At 36.2% G+C, this 13,592-nt stretch overlaps 1 long non-coding RNA gene across 1 annotated transcript in view; it reads right to left on the minus strand.

The window, feature by feature from the left end:
• The window catches only part of LOC138425359 (uncharacterized), a 43,335-nt gene that overhangs the window by 7,450 nt on the left and 22,293 nt on the right, over positions 1 to 13,592 (minus strand). Inside the window, exons 2-3 of the long non-coding RNA XR_011251185.1 lie at positions 2,498 to 2,555; positions 1,028 to 1,127 (exon numbers count right to left, since the gene is read on the minus strand). This is a non-coding gene — a long non-coding RNA (uncharacterized lncRNA). The remainder of the gene's footprint in view (positions 1 to 1,027; positions 1,128 to 2,497; positions 2,556 to 13,592) is intronic.

Here is a 13,592-nt window from a genome sequence, read left to right on the forward strand (position 1 = left end):
TATTTTTGAGCATTAGAGCAGAGTAGCAATGAGAGAATAGGATACTTCAGATTTATTTTTTGGTGATCATTTCTATCAATAGCTACAGATGTCTTGGTGTTTCAGGGAAAGCAGAAAGATAAGGAAGAAGAATTCAACTGGAAGAGAGTAGACATGCAGCTAGTCTCATTTATGGATATAATAAATGCTATTTATTGTTGTTCAGTCACTAAGTCGTGTCTGACTCTGCGATCCCATGGACTGCTGCACATTAACTTGCTCTGTAGTTTGCTAAAATTCACGTCCATTGAGTCAGTGATTCTATCTAACCATATCATCCTCTGCTGGCCCTTTGTCCTTTTGCCTTCAGTCTTTTCCAGCATCAGGGGCTTATCCAATGAATTGGCTCTTCGTATCAGGTGGCCAACATATTGCAACTTCGGCTTCAGCATCAGTCCTTCCAACGAATACTCAGGGTTGATTTCTGGATTGATTGGTTTGATCTCCTTGTAGTCCAAGGGACTCTCAAGAGTCTTCTCCAGCACCACAATTTGAAAGAATCAATTCTTTGGCAAGCAGCCTTCTCTAAGGTCCAACTTTCATATCTGTTTCTGACTACTGGAAAAACCATAGCTTTGTCTATACACACCTTTGTCATTAAACTTTACATAACCTCTGTTATCAATACTATAAAAATGTGGGATGAATAATTTCCAAACCTAAAATCATTCCATTTCAATTTTTAAAAGTATATTAGTGTATATTAAATTTAGTAGAATTTAAATATTGAATAGATACACTCTTCAGGGACTGATGAGATCACAGTAAGTATTTTCTTCCAACAATTAAAAAACAGTGAATTAAAGTCTTTATTAGTTCATGTCCTTAAAATTATCCAAATATTTTCTCATTAGGGGCTGCAAATAAATATAATGTTGTCATGCTATGGTATTAATATGATTCTATAACATTAATGATATTTACTTTAAAAATCCTGATATCCCCCTTATTTAAAGCTGACTCTTCCTGGCAATAATATTCATTTTACCTGGTGGAATGAAGACATCAAAGAAGAATGAAATAGAGAAAAAGAGAAGTATCTTCATTGCAAATGAAGAAATGGAGAAAACTGTCCACAAATCTTCTGTCTTAACTCAGGTGGTGTTGAAAGAAGAAAGAAAAGAATCTTTGATTACTAAGGCTTATTACGGGTAAGAACATTTCTATGCTTGGTTGAATAGTACGATGTTCAAACACATTGTTGGTAGAAAAAAGCTGATGCTTTGCCACACAAAAATGCAATCTATTATGCTGATTCCTTTTGAGATTACTTTCTTTAAGAAATTTTAACAGTTACAAGATTATGGCCATAAATTGCTATGTGACCAAGTTTGGAAATAAAACTTCAGTAATCATGTGACATTCCAAAGTATGTTTTATAAATCACATATACTATTTTAATGTCAGAAAGGTAAAGAATGAATTTCAACATAATGGGAAATCGAGAACAGAATTTTAGACTGAATTTACCACTGAGAGAATTTAATTTTTTATACATAAATGTACTGAATACCAGAGTGGTCAGGTGACTTCATGATACATATCATTTTATTTAAAATATATATGAACATAAATAGTGACAGTATAATTATGTGTTTGGAAATTATTTGTACCCTTGAAGGAAAGCCAGTCTCCTCAAGCAGGATTTATAAATTTCAATGCATAAACAGCCTAGGTTAAAAAGTGAGATTGCCTTTCTCTCTCTCTTTTTTTTTCTGTGTTGCTTGGAGTTATTTCTGAACTCATCCATAAGTTTTCCATGGTTTATTATAGTAGATATTGAAGAAGAGCAGCTGAAATTGTTCCCTAGCTCCCACAAGTAAAGGTTAGGAGCAATGGTCTATTGATTCTGTCTTATCACACCCGAGAAGGGCACTAAGAATCAGTGTAGAAAAGAGCTCTGGTCAGCATTAGTCACCCTTGTTTTATAGCAACAGAGGCTTTTGCTATTAAAATACATGTAGATATTTAGCATCTCAGCAAAACTTCCTGAAAAAGTAATAATGAGTTATGTCTAAGAATTGTTTCCTTCTGCAACCAATTGCTTCACTCTATGAAACATGAATTAAAAATGAAGAACTATTTTTGAAAGCTAAGAACTTGCTTGGAAGCACATGATTGAGAATTAACATCTGACATAGATTAAGATCATTTAGGCATAAATCTATGTAAGAATGACTGATTCAACAAAAGATAATCAAACTCCTACCATGGGCCTATTACTGCTCTAGTTGCTGTAGTGTATATGCAAGAAGATAAGAGTATTTGATTGCTGTGAATAAGGATAAATACTAGCTGAGTCACTAAAATTCAAATTCAAACTCTATTAAAATAACTTTTTGGTACTTTCTCTGTTATCAGAACTCCTGTAAATAAACATAAGAGCAGAGAAGAAAGGTCTCATTGATTTTCTATTTTATTCCTTTCCAAAGATGTTACAAATGTGTAATATCATTACCTTCCTTCAAGGATCACAACCAATTAGAAATTTATCTTGGATATTTCTTTTATTAAATCTGGAGAAAAAAACAGAAAAATTATAACAGAACTGCTGATTCACTTAGGATGCTTTGTAACCCAAAGTCTAGTCCCATGGGGAATATGGAAACTACTTATCTTTTTGACCAGGAAAACATCATTTCATTCTTTCAATCTGAAAGTCCAATATGTTAAACACATTCTACAGAATCTATATCACAAGGTAGAATTAGATGACTGCTTTCAACACTTATTATTTGGATATGAGAATACATAATATTTAAATTGCTTTTGTTTTACAAATGTGTGAAGAATTTTAAATCATAGACAAATGGATAATTTAGGTATGTTTGGTTCATTGACTGGGAATCTATGACCATCTTGTAGAAATTTTAGATATTTAGGAAAATAAATAAGAAGATCTTATTACTGCTTTGAGAACTTCAAATTATTTTTCAAAATACATGAAAAATAAATGGCAAATCAATAGGAAAAATGCCATTACAGTTATATGAAAATAGTTCTTGTTTGTCTTCTGAGTATATTTTCCCTGTAGCACAAAATTCAACATTAAAGATTGTATATCACAACATTTCTAGGCTATAGATTTTGCAGATCTAGTAAGAAAAGCCTAGATGGCAGGAATTAAGGCAAAAACTAGTACACTGAGTGCATTAATAGGCTTATTTTATTATGCTTCATTTTTCTCTTAACTTCCCAATTCTCCTTTTTAAATTATAGAGAAGTAAATTATTACTGGGGTTAGTGATTTGGGGTCCACAACATTTAGGTTTATCAAAAACCATTCCTTGGATATTAAAATGCACAAGATGTATTTGCTCTCTACTGATTGAGAAATAGGGGGAATTACTTCCTTTGGATCCTGAGACTAACCTTTTTGGGAGTAAAATCTCCCCAATTCCCTTATTTTTAAATGATTTTTATTTTTTAAAAATCATCATAGAAATGAATTTTCAATTTTTTCAAATACTTTATGGGAAAGAAGCAAGAGGAAAATAGCAAATTCAAACTGAGAAATCAACTGTAAAAGGACAGTTATAAAAAGACACATGGAAAATTTCAAATTTTAACAAGCTGCTTCTTTTTGAACTGTGGGGCCCAAACTATTCTACTACCTCTGTCCCAAACCCAAAAATCTATGAAAAAATTTCCTGCTGAGGACCCTCACTTGGCAGCCTGTCCCAAAGGCACACTTGAGACCTGGGACATGACCATTCTCTCATGTCCAATTTTTTCCGGTGTAGGAAAATGAGGATCCCAGGCTTCTCATAGGAAATAATTCAAGAGTCTGCCATTCTGAAAACTGCTAGACTACAGGACCCTTGGAGGACCATCTAAATCCCTTCCACAATTCACATTAACAAACTGAAAAATAAAAACCATATCATCATCTCAACAGATGCAGAAAAAGGTTTTGACAAATGCAATACCCATTTATGATTTAAAAAAAACAAAAACAAAAAACAACTCTCCAGAAAGTGGACATGAAAGGAGCCTACCTCAACACAATAAAGGCCACATATGACCAACCCACAGCAGACACATTCTCAACAGTGAAAAACTTAGAGCATTTCCTTGAAGATTAAGAACAAGACAAGGATGTCTACTCTTGCCACACTGATTCAACATAGTTTTGGAAATCCTAGCCATAGCAATCAGAGAAAAAAGAAAAAGAAAACGAATCCAAGATGGGAAAGAAGTGAAACTTATTTTATGCAGATGACACAATACTATACATAGGAAATCCTAAAGATGTTACCAGAAAACTACTAGAGCTCATCAATAAATTTGGTAAAGCTGCAAGATAAAAAATTAATACACAGAAATCTCTTGCATCCTATTTTTACCAAAGGCATTTATGAATTTAGTAAAGGATTTCCTAGGGAATAATTTATATATGAGCACTACTAGGCTGCTGAGAGAAAAATAATGGGGTAAGTGTCCTTTTCCTTCCAGTAATGCACAAAACTGTTCAGAGACTGCACACACTCTTCATCTGAGGACATTATTTAGAGCCCCCCAAGAGACAGGTGCTATGGTGGCTCAGACGGTAAAATTCGTCTGCTTGCAATGGCGGAGACCCGAGTTTAATCCCTGGGTCGGGAAGATCCCCTGGAGAAGGAAATGGCAACTCACTCCAGTACTCTCGCCTGGAAAATTCCATGGGTGGAGGAGCCTCGTAGGCTAAGTCCATGGGGTCACAAAGATTCGAACAGACTGAGCGAATTCACTTTCACTTTCAAGAGACAGAAAGCATATGATATGAGATTTCCTTTTGGCATAGCAAACAGAGAGGACATGTTATTCCTGTACAAAGGCTCTTGATTAAGATAATCTCAGTGTTCTCCTTACCTTGGCTAAACCGTAAATAAGTTTCTTCCTGGCAGTAGGCCCCCAATCTCCCTTTTCTTAAAGCATTTACTTGAGAAAACGTGCAATACAAATTCTTCTTCTTTGAGATGTAGATAGTCTCCCAGTCTCATTCTAGTTTTACAACCCCAGAATGTCTTTCTCAAGGACCTTTTCAAGAAATAGATGATAGCCAAGGTTTGCTAACCTATTAGGCTGGTGGTAGAAAAAAGTAGAAAAATGAATATGCACTCAGATTGTGAGATTTGGATGGATTTTAGAGTGTTTTCAAGGAAACAGACAATAAAGAATGCAATGTGTGTATTAAGTCACGGTGAGAACATATTCTAAATGATGAGAAGATACTCATGACTGCTCTATAACTTCATGGGATGTGCAAATGGCAGGGGAGGGGGGAGAACACTTTTTGGATAGATGCTTGAACAGATATAGCGTCATTTGGAGAGAAGAAAGGGCAATTTTGCAAATGGTAAGATAAATCAGAGGAAAGTAACCCCACGAGAAATAAATGCAAGTTAAAGGAAATTGCTTGGATTTGATACAGCAGAACAAATATAATTTAGGTCTCCTTGAAGTGATAATGCTTTTCTGTGATCTTCAAACTGGACATTGTGCTCATGCCAAGTATAAAGAGAAATCTTCAAGGCTGAACCCCCAAGAACACTCTGTAATATCAAGCACAGATAACACAACTAATTAAAGAGGGAACGTTCTTACTGAACAACATGTAACATTTCAACCAACCACAAGGCTATTTCAAGATAAACTGTTCACTAAAATGCCACATGCCCTTTGATCGAAATCTATGCTCCACTGATACTTTAAGTACTGATAGTCATTAGTGATAACATTTTATTACAGAGTACAAATAATAAAAGTTATGTCTTTGTGTGAGACAAAAGAGGGGGAAAAGACAAAGCAGTCGGGGCACAAAAACACAGAGGAAGACAGAACTATGGTTTAGCTTGAAACCCTTGGTCATTAAACATTTCCTGACTTACAAAATTCATTAATATTTATACCAGGAGTGAAAAAATGTTGCCTGTAGATTAGGGCAACATTGGAACATTTTTTGTATGAGGCTAATATTTATCTTCAAATCCTCCTTGTTCCTTTGATCACTAATGTAACTCCTCTTGGTTCAAGGTCACAGAAGCAAGCAAAGTGGAGCTGCTCACCAGTGTAAGGCTCCAGAATGTTCAGGGTAGAAGAAGAAGAACCAAAACATGATTATCTTTTTTTTTCTTTTCCCTTAACTATGTCACTGGGGGTTAAGAAAATGACTTCACTATACTTGTTGCATAAGGAAGATACGCATCAAAACCTTTGTTTTTTTCATTTACTATTGAGTGCTTTCAGAGGGAGAATGGAAAGTTTTGGTGAAAATTACATTTTCTTTTTAGTTACAGGACAGTTTTATGTTCATAGTCCCAGAATATAAAAATGTAAAAAAAAAAAAAAAAGTTTCTGTGTGTGCTCAGTTGTATTCGACTCTTGGTGACTTCATGGACTGTTGCCCACCAGGCTCCTCTGCCCATGGAATTTTCCAGGCAAGAATGGAAAGAATGGCAAGAATTCCTACTCCAGGGGATCTTCCTGACCAAGGGATTGAACCCGCGTCTCTTGTGTCTGCTGCATTGGCAGGCAGATTCTTTACCATGAGTGCCACCTGGGAAGCTCCTCCCCTACAAAATATATAATCGTTTTTTATACATTTCAGTATTCTCCTTGAATGTGAAGAATTCGCTAGAAAGAAGTCTAATGCCTCTTCCTTACTCAGAAGCTCTTAAAATTAAAAAAAAAATACTGTGCATCACTATGTTGAGTATTGGGTTTTCTCAGTGGCTCAGACAGTAAAGTCTCTGTCTATAATGCAGGCTACAGTCAGGAGGGCAACAGTCCATGGGGTCACCAAGTTAGATGCAACTGAGTGACTTTCATTTCACTTCTTCACGCTGAGTATTATACTAGACACTTTCCACGTGTTCTGACATAACTTTACTGGGTGGTTATTGCTATCTTCATTTAAAGAGAAGAGAAACAGATTCATAAATAGTATACAGTTTAGGTTATGCTTGATGCTATAACAGAGAAACCCAGATGTGTACAATGCCTTAAACCTGAAAGTCGTTTCTTTCTTTCCCATGTAATGTCAAAATGGGTAACATTGATCTGTAGGGGGTGTATCTTCTAAGCTGTAGATTTTAAGACCCAAGTCCTGTTCTCTGAGTTGGGAAGATTCTCTGGAGTAGGAAATGGCAACCCACTCCAGTATGCTTGCCTGGAGAATTCTGTGGACAGAGGAGCCTGGTGGGTTACAGTTTGTGGGGTCACAAAGAGTCAGACACGACTGAATGACTAACACTTTCACTTTCACTTTCCTCTTCCATTTTTGGATTCTATTCCTTTCCAACATGTGGGTTTCAAGGTGACTGAGGAAAGTGGAGGAGAAACAGACTCTTTTATGGGTGATTTTATGGAACAGTCCTAAAAATATTACATACTACTTCCTTTAACCAGAACTCAGTCAGGTGAGCACTTTTAATTCTAAAATAGGCTGAAATATGCCTATTGTGATATCAGAAGGAAGAGAAAATGAATTTGGGAACAGCAAACCAGGGACGGGGGAGCCTGGTGGGCTGCCGTCTATGGGGTCGCACAGAGTCAGACACAACTGAAGCGACTTAGCAGCAGCAGCCAGTCTTAAGCCCAGTTAACTTTTCTGGTCAGCAAGCATCCATTAACATTTTTGTCCCATATGTAGGACAGCCTCCCCGCCTTCCCAAGGGAGACAGCTCAAACTCTCATTTCAACCAAACAGCTATTGAAGAATGCAGCATCTTCTAGTACTGTGCAATCCTTTCTCTCAGATCTAAATATAATGTTAAAATATAAGTTATCTTCCAAGAGATAGGTACAAGAATAATCATGACAATATCATTTGTAGTAGAGTATCATTGGAAACAAATTTCATGGAGGAGAACGAATAACCTGTGGTCTGTTCAAAATGGCCAGTTAGTGAAAAGAACTCCAGCGACGTCCAAAAATATAGATGAACTGTAGAAATCTAAAATACATGACTTGTATACAATTCCAACATTTGTGTTACAGTATGCTGTGTAAAATATGCTAATATTGCACTGGCAGGTGGTATACATCCTTTCTAGAAAAACACCCCTGCTATATTGAGCACCTTCTTTGAAAAGTTTACTTTGGGTAGGAATGTATTCCCTAAGTGCAAGTAAATGAAAGCACCTGCACAAAAAAGCAAAAATAATTTGTTGCTCCAGGAAACTGAGAGGCTGAAAGCCAGGCAGAGACAGCAGACTGCTCCTGCCACAGTGTGAATCCTCCCAGTGACGCCTAAATCTTCATTAAACTACTATATCTAAACACTACTTACATTGAAGTGAAGATTTTGGAGTAACCAAAGAAGAAAGTCAGTTTTAAACTGATAAATTATCTAGGGCTGAGTGGCCCAAAGGGATTGACAGGGAATGGAGTTCCCCATTATCCACGGAAATGGCAATCATAAGACTTATTATGTGAATTAAAAAGAAAATATATTCTTTATGTACATCTCAATGTTACATGGTAAATGTGTCACTTCATAAAACAGTAACAAGCAAGTCAATGAACTGTCAAAGCTCAGCAGTTTGGAAACTTCCTGAAGAATATTTTTTAACCATATGTGGCCCCAAAGTTTATGAATTTCCATTTGTTAGACTTTACTATGATTATTGTATTCAAAGTACTGGTAACAAATTTTTAAAAAATATGCCAAGTCTACCACATTTAAATAAAAAGAAAAAAAGAGTTATATTTCAATAAATAAAACAAAATAAAATATGCTTCCTTAAATAAAATTGGGTTTCCCAGGTGGCATTAGTGGTAAACAACCTTCCAATGCAGGAGACATAGAGATGTGGGTTCGATCCTGGATTGGGAAGATCCCCTGGAGGAAGGCATGGCAACCCACTCCAGTATTGTTGCCAGGAGAATCCCATGAACAGAGGAGCTGGGCTACAGTCCATGGGTCACAAAGAGTCGGACATGACTAGAGTGACTCAGCATGCACACATAAGAATAAAGTTACATTTTTATTTGATATTTGTATTCTCAAATTGATTAACATACATAATATTTTTTTCTTTTTAAGTAAAAAACCCTAGCCAAAGGAAACATCTTTTCTCAACAGAGGTTTCTGTAAGACCACCTCATACTATACTTATTGTTTCATGGGAATCCATGATGCTTAAAATCAGTTAATTTCAAATTCAATATTATGTTCATTTAGTATTTTAAGCTATATTCTTTACTATTTTCAATAATTTTCATCAGAGTTTGGCTTTAACAATCATCTCTCTTTCTTTTATCTTGAATACCACTTTCTCCTTTAAATTAACCTCATTTTCCTCAAAGTAAGAAAAAAGAGAAAATAATTTATTCAGTGATTATTCTGTGTAAGGTTTGGTTCTAGATTGTGTGTGTGTGTGTGTGTGTGTGTGTGTGTGTGTGTTAGTAGCTAGTCATGTCTGACTCTTTGTGACCTTGTGGACGGTAGCTTGCCAGGTTCCTCTGTCCAAGGAATTCTCACCAGGCATGAATACTGGAATGTGTTGCCATTCCCTTTTCCAGGGAATCTTCTCAACCCATGGATGGAACCCAGTCTGCCACACTGCAGGCAGACTGTTTACCATCTGAGCCACCAGGAATCTTCCCAATCCAGGCAGGGAACCCGGGTCTCCCACATTGCAGGCAGACTTTACCATCTGACCCACCAGCTAGATAAGGAAGTATTAAAAAAAAAAGAAAAGAAAAAGTGGGGTTCATACAAACCTAGGCCAAACCTTAAATCATCTAAACTACTGATATTAATAAAGATTTGTTAATCTATTTTATAATAGCTCAGAAAAACACTTCATCAATATTTAGAAAAATGTCAGAATTCTAAAACCAGGAGGACTGGATCTCATCAATGGTTGCCTGAAACTATTTCTTCCTGTGAAGAAGGCTTTTCCATATGTCTTACCTCATCGTTTAAAAATGAGCATTTTAAATTGTGAAACCTGAACATACATTTCAAACAAAATATGTGATGGTCTTATGAAAAGATTAGGAATAAGGAGCAAGATTTCTTGGCTTGGTTGTCCCGAGTCAAACATTGATGGAATAACTAAAGCCCTTTATCAATTTTTTTTTTTACTCAATGACAATAAGTTATTTTCCTTTTTTTAACAGGGATATTGTGTTAATAATGACTTATGAACAAGAAACAATCTGCTGAAGATAGTTTGAAATATTTAGAGACATATTTGTGACATGAAATGAGAGTAAAGTTGTGTTTGCCCTTCATTTGTCAGAAAGGTCAAATGTCTCAGAGCATTTAATTTAAAAAGAAAAAAAAAGTGCACAAAGCACAGCACTATTTCACCAGTTGAAATGGCTCTGGAGTCTTCCATCAGCTTCAGGAATTAGTTTCCAAGTGTTGCCTGCTTTCATTCAGTCTGCAACCAGCATGGAGCAGACCACCTGCTGTGAAATAAGGGTGTAGGGACCAACAGTTATTATAGCAGTAGCCATAAGTTTATTGCTTATTGGTACTAAACTTAAATCTTTGTAATTTTGAATTACTGAGTTAGCTTAGATTTATGGAGATGCACAATCATTTAGAATGGCATTCATTCCAGAAGGGTATATTATCTAAACCAATTTTCTTATAGCGCTGCAATTGCTATGCTATAGTTACGGTTGTATCAGCATTTCCATTATAAAGTCCTATTTTCAGGGTTTTATAATTTGACCATAAAAATTCTCTCCTTGTTGAAACTTGGCAAACAAGGTCTGAGGCATACAACTCAGTTTTTTTTTTAAATTAAAAACAAAAAAACATACACACTTGTTTGGTCTATTCAGCCATTTTAGGTGTAAAGTCTGCAAACAACAAAAATACACCAACTATTTCTAGACAGATGGAATGAACTGGGGAGAAGAACAATTAGTCAAAACACCAAGATGTAGAAATGGTCAATTTCTATCAGTTAGTTACATGTTAAATTCCTGCAAGGGTAAGAAGAACAATGGTCTGAATGGTTTGAAGATGCAAACGAAAATCTCACCAGTGCTAGTAGCAAACCAGGAATTGGGGCAAACCATCTCTAAAGAGGAGGAGGAGGAGGAGGAGGAGGAGAATTATACTTCTATAAAGGTGTGAGAATCCAAAAGAAACAAAATCTTTGAAATTGTAAAGCAGTTTATAAGCATGTAATATTATTTCTTTGGCTGACAATAGCTTGTTCTTCTAAGCTTCCAAGTCTTAGTGTCCACTCTACTTTTTAAAATTTATAACGTGCACAGCTCCCCCCTAGATATATTGCAAACTCGTGGAGTAGAGAATGTCTCTCTTTGACTCCAAAGTGACACATAAAATTATTTGTTGAATTCATGGCGAATTAAACTGGTTTTATACTATCCTTTCACAACTGAAGAGTGGTTGCCTGACTATATCTTGCATACAATCATGGTTTCTAGTTAGAATTAACCCACCCTAAAAACATGACTGCTGCCCTCTAGTGATCATCAGGGAATGTGCACATGGTGTACCACGGAAAGGCCAGAATCATGACAGATTAATGGGGATTTATTGTTTATAATTTATAGAGTACATAAAACAAATCATAAGTCCTTAAGAGTCTAAAATATTCAGTGCAGAAAAGGGAAGGCATTTCTCAGTGTTGTATTAATGCAAATGTTGAAGAATGAAGGCTATGATGACGGACTGCTTAGGGTCAATCCTGACTCTACTGCTTGTCTGCTTTATATATTAGCAAGATACCTAGTAACTTCTGAGACCTAATTCCCCACCTGTGAAATTGAGGGTAATAGTAACAATCACATCTGAAGGTTATCCTAATGATCACAGGGTATTCCCTGTAATCATGGACATTTCAGTGATGTCCATGAAAACCTTCACTCCTATTAAGTATTAGACAAATGTTAGCTATCCTTACGTTGAACTTTCTGCTGTTTCATTGTGAGTATAATATTCTTTCCAAAACTGTCATTCATAAAGAGTGTTTTCTTTAAAGTGTGTTCTTTGAATACTTTGTTTAAACAAGCTTAAAGAAATTGAAATTTGGGGGGAAAAACCCAAGTGAATGTTTCTTTTACTATTTAAGGTATAAAATATAAGTCAGCTCTTAACCTTCAGCACATTTATGATTCTTTCACTTATGATATAAAAATGTAATTAAGAATCATTAAGGCCCTGGGCTTAGCACTGAACAGAGTAAAGATGTGGTCTTCACTATGCAGAAATGTACACTTACCTGGTACACAGACACAAAACGCAGGCACTTTAGAGTTGGAGGCAGAGAAGGTGAGCACTGCAAGAAGTAGGTTTCAGCTCAATCGCTGTGTAAACTTTGAAAGCTCCTGTGCCTCAATTTCCTAATCTACAGCATGCAGAGGAATGTTCATAAAGTATGTCGTGTAGTATCTGGAACATTCTAGAGCTGAAACATCTAAGAAGTCCACCTCATTAGGACGTGTCCATGGTAGTTACATAATCCCATCCATGATAGTCAGTGAGTGAGAAATTATGATTTTTACTTGCTGGGGGAGGGAAAAACTAGAACCAAATAACTTATAACCTCCAAAATGGATAGGAAGCCAACATTTTTTCTACTTTTCAAAGATATCTCAACTTTCTGGGCCCTTTCACACTCAGAAGAGAATTATTTTCTATAGAAACTGTAGAAAGGTAGACTTTTTCCTAGTGATCTACTTATGCAAGGGGTAAGTTCAGAGTGAACTGTCTGTGTGAGACAGTTGTTAGAAAGAAAACAAGATACGATAATCTAGGAAAGCTGCCATTCTACAAGATATATACTAGAAAATTAGAATACATTGTCTTCCCTGAGTTAAGAATATTGATCCTAAATTCAGGGAAGGGGTACAACAGATAAAGATATTATCTGGAAAGTGGCTTATTTCTTCTGGGATTTTGCTTTCTCTCTCTTGGAAGGATAATCTGCCTAGGACTTAAGTCCTCAGAGACAAATTTTCATATTCCACCTGTTATTGGATAGGGATACCTGGAAAAATATTATTTAAACAAGAGTTATTGAGAAAGATGGGGGTGTGAAGAAAGATGAGAGAGAGTCTGAAGGGGATGATTTGAGGATGACCCACCTAATAGTCCGGTGTTCACCTCCGTGGTTCACTTCAGTGAACATCCGGGTGGCATACTCTTAGTTCTGCTTTACAAAATTCAACAGGCACACATTCAATGCATGCTAAATTAGGTGATTGGAATTCAAATACAAATTAAAAATAGACCCATGTTCTCAAAGAGATTATGGTTTGGTGGGAGAAACTAACTCTGAAGATTTTAATAAAATATGATAAGGGCTTTCACAGAATATGGACCAATAATACTTTCAGAATACCTTAGAGGGACAGAGAGTGTTGAGCGGAAGTCTAAAATATTTTCTGAAGGAGACATTATACCTGAAGGTTTTAGCGAGAGCGATTTTTCATCAGTTAAAGAGAGGCTCAACGTGTTACTGAGCGGAGAACGTGAGCAAATGCTTTTTGTTAGCCTGCTCCCCCCACCCTCCCCACCCCTTGTTCCCTCCACCACACCCACCGCCAGCCCCATCACATCCCTGAGTATCTCTCTC

The sequence above is a fragment of the Ovis canadensis genome, chromosome 20, assembly GCF_042477335.2.
Source record: "Ovis canadensis isolate MfBH-ARS-UI-01 breed Bighorn chromosome 20, ARS-UI_OviCan_v2, whole genome shotgun sequence".
Lineage (NCBI taxonomy): Eukaryota > Metazoa > Chordata > Mammalia > Artiodactyla > Bovidae > Ovis > Ovis canadensis.